Source organism: Thunnus thynnus, chromosome 8, assembly GCF_963924715.1.
Source record: "Thunnus thynnus chromosome 8, fThuThy2.1, whole genome shotgun sequence".
Taxonomy (NCBI): domain Eukaryota; kingdom Metazoa; phylum Chordata; class Actinopteri; order Scombriformes; family Scombridae; genus Thunnus; species Thunnus thynnus.
The window spans coordinates 14,469,673-14,482,536 of NC_089524.1; the positions used below are offsets into that span (position 1 = coordinate 14,469,673).

General features: G+C 41.1%; 1 protein-coding gene across 5 annotated transcripts in view; it reads left to right on the forward strand.

Annotated features, from left to right (window-relative positions):
• The window catches only part of ptprsa (protein tyrosine phosphatase receptor type Sa), a 250,536-nt gene that overhangs the window by 132,332 nt on the left and 105,340 nt on the right, over positions 1–12,864 (forward strand). The gene's annotated exons all lie outside the window — the stretch shown is intronic.

The window sequence follows — 12,864 nt, forward strand, 5'->3', positions numbered from 1 at the left end:
ATAGAGGACGACATCATAGGCAAGCAAGCATGTGGTCACACACTCCCGCTTTCTTCTCTCTCATTCTACCTGGGTCTGTCTGCCTCACACACATAGAGACACACACCCGATGTCTTCTCTTCTCCTCTGTTCTCTCCTGCCGCCATCTGCCATGTTTCTAGGACTGGATGAAGCTGAGCTATGGCTGGCTGGCAGCACACAAGCTAGGCCTTCCTGGCTGTCAGATCCACAGGCAGAGGAGTAGGGAGTATGTGTGTGTGGGGGAGTTTGGACCAGCGTTTTGAAGCCTGGCCCAGCATCCTTAGTTAGTTATTGTTAGCAACAAACCCCCACCCTGGAGGCAGGATTTTGGAGCTAGAGGGGTGTGAGTGTCTCAGGTGCCCTTCAAAACTTGATATAAAATTTGAAATGTGGTATCTATGCTTTGAAATTACATTTATGTTCACATTTGTAACATCAATATACATTGGGTTTGCAGGTAGCAGTTTGGTAAGACACACAATGGCTGCTGAGCTGAGACACTCGATATATAGGACAGGATCTGCAGTTTCCTGAACAACTGAATCCAATTCTTCAGGAAATGTAGTACCTTGTGTGTAACACTTCTTTGGCATTACAGGTCTCAATAGGAATCAAACTGCTAGTTTCACGCCTTAAACATTTAAATTGAGTTCTGTAAAAAAAGATTTCAAAACAACAGATATGTTTTCATAGTCAGAATGCCATTTATTCATAAAGTGCTGGTAATAAATAAAAAAGTCCAGAAAATCCTTTACAAAGCAATAGTGGACACAAAGATAGAAAACAGGAAATTGAAAAACAAGGAACAAGCCCACCAAATTTTAACTTACAAGCCCAAGCATGCGCACGTCATTGTGTGTAGTTGTGTTTGTGGCTGTGTGAGAGAGCACAGGGCAAACCTAGGGCGGTCCACAGGAGCAGAAGGAAAATGAAAAGTTATTGGAATCAGCTCGACAAGGTTTCCTCCAGAGCCCAGAGGAAGAGAGAAAGCTTTCCTGCCCGGGCAAGACCCAGCTCTGAAGGAGGGAGGAGAGTGTGATGATGTGGGGAAGGTGAAAGAGGAGCGGCAGAGGGAAAGAGCAGCACTTTCCCTCTGTTTTCCACCTTTAATGAGGTCGGGCCCCCTCTGCATTAACCCATCAGTGTAAGGAAGGAGAGAGAAAAAGATGGAGGATTTGAGAGAAGAGAGATGTAATTTAATTCAGGGAAAATGCAGAAATGAGAGGATGGAGAAAGTGATTAGGGTCAAATTAAAATGGGTAGAAAGTGAGGAGAAGAAAGGGGTTGAATGGAGGGAGAGAAGTGGAGCAAACCAGATGAACAACAGTAGGAAAAAAATAGAGAAGTTGGCCAAAGATGAAGGGAGACAACAGGGGGTGTTGCGGACGATTGGCAATGTGGAACAGGTGAGGAGGACAATAGGCGAACATGGGTTCTTGGAACAGGGGCAAAGGATTATGGGATATGGGACAAGGCACAAGGGACACATCTGCAGTGAACAGAGGGGTTGTGGTCTGGGATCTAGAGAGGCAGAAAATGGGTCGCCACAATGGGTGACTTGGCCGGAAAGCTGTGGCACGTATTTACAAGAAAATGCAGCTCCATGCACACAGACATACACACACACACACGCACGCTAACAAATACAAACAAATGCACAGAATACCATACATTTGTACACACATGCAGAGCTTATACATCAACGTAATGCTGATGCACATATACCAACAAAGGGTCATGAAACTCACTGAACACATAAATGATCATAAATGCTTCCAGTTTTAGTACGAACAAAAAAGAAAAAAAAAACACATTTCACTCAACGTAAAAGCAGTCCACATAGACAGGCACATGCATATCCGTGTGGTATGCATAGTCAGGGGTTAAATTGGGCTCAGCCTTGGCACATAGGCCTGCGCTCTTCTGTGTCATCGGGGGACGCTTAACTTTGCAGGTTAGTCTTAATAATTCAAACAGTGACTAAAACATGTTTCCTTTGCAGCTCTAGAGAACATAGGCCTAGAAGAACATCAGAACTTTCACTGAGTTTCCCTTTTTTCTGTCAGTGGGTTTCCTTAAAAGCTACCTAGCAGATCAGCGACCTCAGTCACTTATCAGTCAGTCAGACAGCACAGATGGCAGAGTGATAGGTGGATGGCAAGGTAGGGAGAAAAATAGGTCAGAAACTGACAGGTTTAATACCAGAATGTAAATTGCTCTGATATTCTGCTTAAACAATGTTTCAAAATGATACTATAACTTTAATGGAAGATAGTTTGCCTCCAATCTTTGGTAGCTGTCACATTACGCTAGCTGGCAAGCTCCAGTTTGAGTTAAACTGTCAAACAAGCTAACAGTTAGCACGTATTGAAATCTCTCAGCATTGTCAGGACTATCATGGCTTGAGCAGAATATCAGAGGAACTCAGCTTATACCATGGTTAGGTAATGCACACTATTTTAACCATTTCATAGCTATAACATTAATTAAGGAAAAGGAACTAGCAGACAGTTTAATGTAACTATTAAAAAGACTGTCCTATTCATATGACTTTGTATTATTATTCTCTCTTTTAGTGGTAATAGCACCATTCCTATATTTGATACAGATACACAGGAGAGAGCACTTACAGGAAGATTTTATTGTCATCAACTGTAGTTTCGTGCACTGTGTAGAATGACTTTGATTATCGTTTTAGTGTTCAGAGCGAAGAGTTGTCTCACCTTGTTATATTTTATTTACAGTTTATCAAATGATATCAATCAGATATTGTAGTTTGTGCACACACACATGTGCAGCCATGGCAACCCTGAAACCACAGAGCCCCCCAACATAACAAATCCCAATTTAACCCATGTGCATAGTCACTGCTTAGCACACACACACACAGATACACACACAGAAGCTTGCAGTATACCAGCTTTGCATGTCCTAGTGCGAACTCATGTAACATGACAGCATGTGGGCTATGTTTGGAATTTTAAAGGACATTAACAACAGCACAGTGATCACCACACATACAGGACACAGACATACTGGCAATGTGCATGCACATAACAACTCCCAAATATACTGTACACACATTAACTTACATACACAAAAACATGAACACCTATCAGGATGTAGGCTTTCTCCAACACACATATACTTTACAAACCCATTGACATTTAGTCATACAAATAGACATGCAAACAGACTGAACTCCATCTCTATAGTCTTTTTTCTACTGTACAGTGAGACAGACACAACCCCACCTTCTCCTCTCTTGTCCCCCCTGTGTTTATGTGTATGTGCATGGGTACGTGTTTTGGTGGCAATGGCAGGGTGCGTTTAGCATCAACTGTGACACCTCCTTGGCTGTTACTCCACTGCCTCAGCTGAATACCTAAGATAGGGGCCATCTGGCTCCAGTAAGACTTGCACACAGTCCTCTGGGAGTCCTTGGAGAGGGGCCGACAAGCGAATGAAGCACACTCTTGAGATCTGACACAACTTGCAGCTTGCTCTGGGTTTTTTTGTCACGGGATGTCATTTTTTTGTTGTTTTTGTTTTTGGGATTTGCCTCTTTTTTCAGGCAAGTGTTTTGGTGTGTCACAAGGAAGGCAAAGTTGCCACCGGGATACTGGCAGCTCATGCTGTTGTGGGTAGATCATAGGGAGTTATCCTGCTTTGTGTGCTTGTCTTTTAGACTGCTGTAGTCTTTAGCTTTGTTGTTGCAAATAGACTCCCCCCAGAGGCTTCCCAAGGAGCAAAAGCTGTGATTGATGACAGTTGGTCTGATGTTCATTTTTTTAATGTTTAGAAAGTTGTAAATATAATGTATCTATCCATGTGTTTGGAGAAACCACTGTTCAGAACACAATTAGGCAGGCCCAATCTCAAGGAAGAAATAAGCGTGTTGGTTGAGTTAGACCTCAGTTGTGTAGCCATGTAGCTACAGTTTTTCTCATGAAGAAGTATTTAAGTACTGGATAGGTTGAACCAGCAGGCACCAGATACTCACCCCTGGTGATACACACACATATCAGCTCTGATGTCTGTGCTTACAATAAATGAGTGCTTGCTGCAATATACCAGACCTAGCCATAACCTTTATTTGCTGCCGTGCACCTTTGTTCACATACACACAGTCATGCTCACATCCTGCTTATTTTCATTTGCCACTCCCAACCAGGTGGAACCAATCAAACTTAACCTTCGATGTCTCTCATCACTCTCTTACTCTCTCCAAAAGCTTTCTAATCCTCTTGCTTTCTCTCTCTGTACGCCAAGTTCCATGTCTGGTTTTCATCCACAGCACTGATTCTGTAAATATATTTTTTAACCTACCCATTCCTCCTCTTCGTGTTGTTGTGAATGCTTCATGTTGGGGATGATTTGTCCCAAGGGATAGTAGACACAGGTAAATTTTAGGAAGACAATTAAAGTAGACAAGGTGCACATATGCAATACCGTCACTTAGACCAGACTTTAATGTCATTGTTCAGTTTGTGAGTGTTGGAAGAAGAGAATACGATACTGTTTCCATTTGGATTCATCCATTACCAACCATGTTAACATATGTGTTTACTTGTCAACATTGTTTATTATGTTGCTTGTACAAGAGGAGTTTTGTTTTCTTGTTGCACTTGGATTCAAGTTAGCAAAGTGACATGCGCCATTTCATTTCTTGGTTTCAGATAGACAGGAAACTCCACCTGTCTGACACAGAGCAACACTCTATCGGTCAGGTTTTGGAGCGCACACACTGATACCCTGAGGGGAGTGGGGTGTAGCGTGCCTACTGTTTGATCAGACTTGCTGCTAATTGGCTGCGCTCCCGAAGGAGCAGGTAATGGTGAATTTTAATGGGTCAGTGCACAGATCAATCCCAGTGAAATCTGGGTGCCTTTTTATCGTGGGAGGGATGAGAAAGGGCAAAATGGGGGGGAGGCGGTGGAGGGGGCAAAGAGAAGTGCAGTGATGAGATGGGAAAAATTGAGAGGCAGCAAGAGGGAAGGAGAAACCGAGTGAAAGTTAAAGGGACAGAGACCAATCAACCTCTCAACCAGTAGTGGCTCCAGGTCAAGTCTTAAGACATTCTATTTCCTCCCTTTACCTTTACTTTCTGTGCTCCATCTACCCTTTACTGTCTCACTCACACAATATCTCTGTACCATTATTTTTTATACTCCATTTTCTTGCACAGTTGTTACATGTCTTTCTGCCTCTACCAGTCTTCTATCTTTGTATTTCAGTGGGCTGTGTGCATGTGTGTGAGTAAGTGCAGCCTGTTGCAGTGGATTAAAGCAAGTGGTGTGTGGTATGTGTGTGTAATCACTAGTGTGAGTGATACAGCTATCTATCAAGCACATTTTAATGGACAGTTTGAAAAGCTGCAGAAAAAGTAAATTACAAATTCAGATACATTTTATAGGCTGACCTGCAATACATGCAGTAGTATGGTTTAGAAAAGAAAAAAATAGAAAATATGATATAAAATAGTATTTCTTAATGTACAATGTGTTGCAGAACTGAAGAACACTCTACATAGAGCATAGTCTCTCATTACTTGTATGATTCTTTTATTGACAAACATATTTTAAGCATAAAAAGGCTTTTGATGTGCTGAAAAAAAAGGAAAGATGCAGGGAGGAGACAGGTGGAGACGAATGTTGAAAAAGGTTAGGCTCACGTTACATTAGGTCATGTTATGAACTGTTTTGTTCTCCACAGCCTGTAGAGAGTATGATTGCAATCGGAGTTAAGAGAATGTGACATTTCTCCTCATATGTGTGATTCAAAACGTTTGGTTCAGATCTTAAAAGTCTGAGCCCAGGCTAAGACAGAGTGGATGAGACCATCGGAGAAAAATGAAACAAGGGATAGACAAAAATAGAGAATTTATCTTCCTTTCTGTTCGTTTCATCACTATTTTTTTATGTATCTGTACCAGCACAAACACACATTTAGGTTGTTGAAATATTCCCTTCTGGTTCATTCATCACCCTTTGGGTTTTTGTAACATCTTAAAATTACATTTTTTCCCACAGATATACGCTTGTCAGAGAGAGAAAAATACACGAAACTCTTCTTCCCTCCTAAAACTTACTTTTTGCAGATGAAAGTTTTTCTGTTTTTACATTTACTTTTTTTTTTTTTTTTGCATTGATTTACTCCTGGTCAGTTTTTCCTCTGTCTTTTCTCTTTGTAGTGTTAATGTAGTGCTGTTTTGGTGCTGAAGGGTTGAATGCTTATTCTATTGTGTTTATTTTAGAGGGAGAGGTGAGTCCAGGGCATCGGGCAGGATGGATGAAAAATTAATAAGACACATAGTGAAACATGAGCAGATGTGTGTGCGTGTGTGTGTGTGTGTGTGTGTGCGTGTGTGTATGTGTGTGTGAGAGAGAGAGAGAGAGAGAGTTAGAGGTAGTTTTCTGATGTGTGTGCAATTATGCATGGTTGACAGCTGGTGTGTGACAGTGTTTTTGGTGTGTTTTAATCTGTTTCTGTGTGTGTGTGTGTGTGTGTGTATGTGTGTGGGAGAGAGAGAGGGAGGGAGACAAAGTAAGGGAGAGCAAGAGCTAGCAGGCAGTGGCTGCCCTGTAATGAGACAGTGAAGAATAAGCTTGGCAGTATCAGCAACAGATCTGGCTGTTCTTCCTCTTCCTGTCCGCCTGCCTCTGAGGTGACCTCTACCCTCTTCAACTAGTCTCCAACACCTATAGAGAGAGCAAGAAATATAGGAGAAGAAATGCAGAAAGGTGGAAGGAATAAACAACAATAGAATAAAGAACTAAATGAAGAAGAAATAGTATATATTTATATAGAATGAGTCCATCAACCTGTACTTCTGTTGTACTTGTGAGATTAAGACAATGAGCACAGTGTTACTATACTGGGCCAGCAATGGAAACAAGCTACACACTCGTGGACTCGATGAAAAAAGATGTGTTCTGCTAGTATACATTCTACAGTATCCATTATGGTCTACTTGGCAGGAAAGCCTTGTTAAAAATATGTATACTTATGTGACGTTTGGACGAAAGTGTCCACCAAATTAGACAAAAATGCCAGAATTATTGAAGGAAAAGAAAGAAGATGTGGCTCTCTTAACAAACCCTGAGACCCTGACATAACTATATGACTAAGTCTACACTGAACTGATGCTAGTTGTTTCTGCCAACTGCATTATCTAGTGTGGCCCTCACAAACAAGTCAGTTCTCATTCCCAAGCAGTACTCACTGCCTCCTCCACCAGTGAATAATACATTTGTTTAGTGAGGTAAGATCTACACCCATCAGCAGAGGCTACCTGCACATAGTGAACCCATTTTTGCATGAGACGCCTGTCAGTGCAAGCAATGTTTTTTTACTAGCAAATAGTTAACAGTATACTCTCCCTGTCCGTGCACAACCACAATAATTAATCATTTTAGTTTGTTTTGTTGTTGTAATGTGGCTCTTTTGGCTGCCTTTACGTCATACATTTGTGGATGGAATGTGTGTGGAGAAAAGTTCTTGTTTTGTTCTGTGTGGGTGCTCATGAGGTGCTACTCCTTGCTGTTTTAGGATTCTTTAGCTGTTATTGGTGTTTTTGGTGTATAGGAGAGGGCAAGCTTGGCTGAAACAACAAATCAATAAGTGGCTACGTTGACCACGTGGATGGCCCTCATGCCCCTGATCTCTTATTGGAGGCTTAAGAAGTTTTGTGTTGTCTCCTCCGAAATATTTCCTTTGCTGTCCTTCAGTGACTCTGACTCTTCCTTTCCACTCCTGGAAAATATCTCTCTACCCACCTTTCACCTCGTCCTGCCTCCACCCTGCTTCATACCTCCATATTGGCATTTGTATGCCTGCCAGACTATTGTAAGTCTTCTATCTTTATCACTCTGTCTTTCTCTCTTTTAGAAAAAGTTCCCTCTAGAGGAAATTCACTCAGATGAGAGTTTATGGCCTCTGAATCCTTTGATCCTTAGAACCTGTAATGCAGTAATCATGTGCGATTGGAGGATGAAGAAGGGGGACACAAGCTGAGTGGTAGCAAGGAAGATAAAGGAGAAAGAGGGAGAGAGAAAAGAGATGCTACTGATGGAGCGGGATAAGTGGAAGGAGCTGGCCTCTAGGTATGGGTGGCTGGCTCCTGAACTTTCGCCATCAATTTCATATAATTCCTGCTCAAGTGAAGTAACCCCAGCCACCTTAGACATCTAGCCACAGGCAATATAAGACACTAGGGTAGAGTAAAAAGGAGGGGGAAAAAAAGGAAGAGATGAAGAGGAAGGGAGATGGAGAGCGAGAAGGAGAAGTGGGGGTAAGGTCTGGCTGATTGGTTTATTACTGGCTAGAAAGTTTAGATAAATGGATCCTTTGTCGCAGGAACGATTCGGCAAGGAGACTAAATTGAAAGATCAGTGTCTCTGAGACACTTTTACAACGATAAGCACTCACTGGTTTTATTGTTCTGGTGATTCAACATGTGGCAGGTGATACCCTCATGTTTCCTTCCAGCATATTGGGTAATCATCTGTTCCTTAATGAGAATCCAGCAATGGCAATACAGATTTTTTTCTTTCTTTTTCTTTCTGTGTGTAGAACCACCAATACTATAAATGTCACTTATATATGCTGTATGGTGGCTACAAAATATGATATATAATGTATAATATAATTACATATCTGTTATCATACAATAATAGCAAATCATTTCATAGTAATTTCATGATTTAGACCAATTGTAATGTGATGAAAAGTTGTTTTTTTTAAATCAAATATTAGTTTCATATTACATTGTGTTTGTTGTGTTTTGATAAAACAAGCATGGATAACATGATGATGACATGATTATCATTATTTGTTTTTTTTAATAGGTCCATTAAAACAAATGTGGCTTGAACTTTACCATAGTAAATTCTATTGGTGGGTGTAGTTTCTAATGAACCTGATAAGTCATCAAAACAAAAAAAGTAATAAAAAAAATACTGCTATTAATAATTATATTTGCTTTTAGGTGCCGCAACTCCTTTACAACATAAACAAAAGTGTGTAATGCAATAATAACTTCAATTATATCAATATAATGAAATACTTTTCATAATAATTTTCCCAAAATCAAATCAACCATCCAGACTATACCTGGATAGTACTTTTGCTCCACACCTAATCAGGGAAGGAGAGTTGGGAGAAAGAGGTGATTCCTGATGGGAAAAGCAGTGGAGAAATGGTGTGAGTGGTGACCTTTGGAGTGGCCCAACTCATGCATAAAGAATAGCAAGGGGATATGGACTGAACCACCAGCTTCGTGCATATACATGAGCCACCAGCCCAGGTGACTAAAGTCGTACAACACAGAGGTCGTGCTGTGAGCCCTGCGGGCAGAATTGATAGGACTTAAATCCTGTTATGCCGTCAGGGGTAAAAGTTTGATAGAAAGCTTTACGACAATTTACAATTAGTATTTATTCCATGAAGGGCAGATACATCTCAGCTAAGATAGAGCAGAGTACAGAAAAGACTCATATGCTTCTAAAGGTGTCATACGTCTCAAACAATGTATATAGCTAAAGCTCTTTAAGAGCAAGATTTTGTTGCATGAACATTGTTGGAGCATTGTAATTTGAAGTGAAATGTAAGGTGTACTTATTAGAGGGACAAATGGAGAATGAGAGTGTGAAAGAAAGAGCAGCCAGAGAGAGGCCAGTTGGAAGATGTTATCCAGGACTTCTTCATGATTACAAAGCTTGTGTTCTGGAGTGCAGCCCAGATCCTACTGGATCTATCAGCAGCTGTTCATATTTAAAGAACACTGTGGTCTTTAGCCCTTAAAGGGCAACACCTCATCCAACATGTGTTGCTCTAGCCTCTGTCCTCCCCTTCTGCCCACAAACCCGTACATCCATATTTTCTGTCGCATCCTTTGATTGAAATACATGCTCAAACTCATTTCTCTGAAGCATCACAACTCTGTGGGAATGTTTATTGTTTTTCCTGTTCATTTTTGTTGCTTTCACTTTCAGACAAGAAAGTTTGACCACTTACCAATTTCTCTATCGAATGCTTTCATGCTTTACAGCAGGAAATGATGGTGAAATTACAGCTGAGGTCTTCTGTTGTCAAATTTTCCTCCTAACATTTCTGCTTGTTTCTCAGCTCATCAATATTCTACCCACAACCTTTTGGTCTTGTCATCTTTTTAAGTTACTTATTTATCCAACACTCCAACCGTTCTCGCCCTGGTGAAGATCCACATCCTCTGTGACCCCTTTTGCCATGTCTGTTTGCCACCTCCACATCTCACAGTAATACAGCAATTAACAGGCAGTCATTTGACTGGCTCTCTGCTTTATTCCAGCCATCACATATTCATGTTGTTCTATTCACTCAAGGTGCCTCCAAACCTGTCATTAGTGGCTTAATTGCACTAAGCTAATGGCCCACCAAGACAATGACCTCCCATCCCAGCCCCACCCACCCACCTTCCCCAATTCCTTTTGCAATTACTTTCCATTTTGATAACATGGCTCCTAGCTTCCCTCACTCATGTCTCTTCTTCCGAGGATGCTCCTCCTCGTCAATAGCTCCTCACAGCATGGATGCAAGAGGGTAGATGCAGGGAAGAGACGTGAGGGCGGAGGAATTTAATTCACTAAACGGGACATGATCACTCCAGCATAATTTTGAGGAGATGGCATTTACTCATGCTGCACTTCTCAACTGTCAAACCTGTAAAGTAATTAAGTGACAGTAACAGTTTAAAAGGAAAGTACTACTGATTATGGACCTACTGTGGAGTCTGACCATCACAGAATGTGACTCATAGAAATAAGACAAACGGACAATTAAAATATGTTCATTACTGATAGATCAGAACGGAAGTGAAGGAGCAATAAAAACATTTATAAATGTTCTAAATAAAATCTATAGCCTAATTAATTGGTGAAAGACTATAGTAGGTCTGAGGTGTTTTTCAGCCTCATGCTGATATTAAAGGGATAATAATAACATGGCTTAAGAAGAAAACATAAAGTGTTTTGCTGATTCATTCAATGAATTAGATTCTACATAAATGTAATATTCAAATTTTATGAATGAATATTAATAACTATAGAGCTGCCGTTGGTTTTAAAGACATTCTGACTGAAACAGTGTTGCAAAAAAACTTCTACATACAGTGGCCTTTCTTTATACATCCAAGCCCCTCTAAGAGCCTCTTCTCTCTTCACACCTTGTCTCATCTGAGACACATTTAAGCAATTGGAACATCCTTTATAAGGGTTGACCTCGATCAATTTCAGTCTTTGTTTTTAATTTCTGGTATTTGTTTGGTCAGATTAGTTGCTTAGGCAGGAATGGCACAGTGTAGCAGCTCAGCCCGCTCATTCCCTTGTTGATTTGGCCCCTGGTTGCTTGGCCTGCTTAGAAAGGCCTTTGCTCCGCAAGTCGGGAGTCCAGACGCTCCCACACACATAAGCCCTGTTAACACATTGAACCTATAACACAGCAAATATCTGTGAAAAGCAGTGGTTTTTGGAATTTAAGTCTCCTGGAGGAGTATTCTCAGTTATCACACTGGCTGTTTAAACTATGAATTTTAAACTTATGTTGCAGTTGAATGACTGTTTATGACTCAAACTTGATTGCCAAATTTATTGGGCATGCTGCGCTCTCATCAATGTCATCATTGATTAAGTATGACATAAAATTATGCTGCCTAGTTACAGCGACTGACAGTATCCAAAACAACAAAACTTTTTTGTCACGTACTGCACAGTCTTTAAAGATTTGCTTATGCAACTAGACGCTGGTCAGTTCACAGTAGATTCATTAAAGGAAAGTCTGTCTCCACTCTCTTCATCAATCCGCAGCAGTCATGCTGCAGCAGACTCCCCGGCTGCAGCGCCTCTCTCTCAGCATTGTTGTTGATCTTTTGTCGGCAAATGAGCGGGGAGGTCTGAGTACCGGCAACATGAAGTTAAACATTGTTCATTTGCATATGCTACCCACATTGTAATGATACAGTGCTGGTTGAAAATCGGCAAAGTTTTCCTTCCATATTTGTATATATTGTACCATATGCATGTGTGCATGTAAACATTTCTCAATGCTTATTTATGTTACTAGTTCTGTTGTAGACACATTTTCAGAGCAATTTTCATGAAATGTTGAATTGTTAGGACAATAAAGTGCATGCATGAAAGGGACCATTCATACTCATAGCATGTACCAATATACCTACGCTGAAGGTCGTACTTTAGGTGAGTAAACCATAGCTGTTCTCTGCAACTGAAAGAGATTGTATACATTACATCCTTTACAACTCTCTAACAATTAAACAACAGATGAAGTCCACATTTTGAAAAGCTGTATAGTAGCATTGCCACCCACACTGTATGGTAAACTGACGTCAGCTTTCAAGGTGCCCACTGTGCTCCCACACAGTCCCACCCTCCCAAACACATGCATACACACTTTTACAGAAACACACACGCATACTCAAAACCACCCACCACTAAACCTGACCTGACTGGTTGACGTTTCTCTACAGTGAGGCACTTCCTTTAATGGCCCCAGCCTCATCTCCTGTCTCCCCTGGAGTTCGCCTGTCTTACCCCAGACGCCTCAGGAGCCTGACAAGACAGAGAGACAGAGCGAGAGAGAGGGAGAGAGAGAGAGAGAGAGAGGAAGAGAGAGCTTGATATACTTCCACAGGCTGAGACGGATAAACAGAATTTTTTTCCCTTTTATGTTTTTTTTTTTCACTCCACCTCTTCTCCTCGCAGGCAGGGGATTGTTGGAGCTGTCCTAGACAATTACTCCTCTCTCTTGTCTGTGCTGTGTCTATCATGGTGGCTCACCACATCAGGG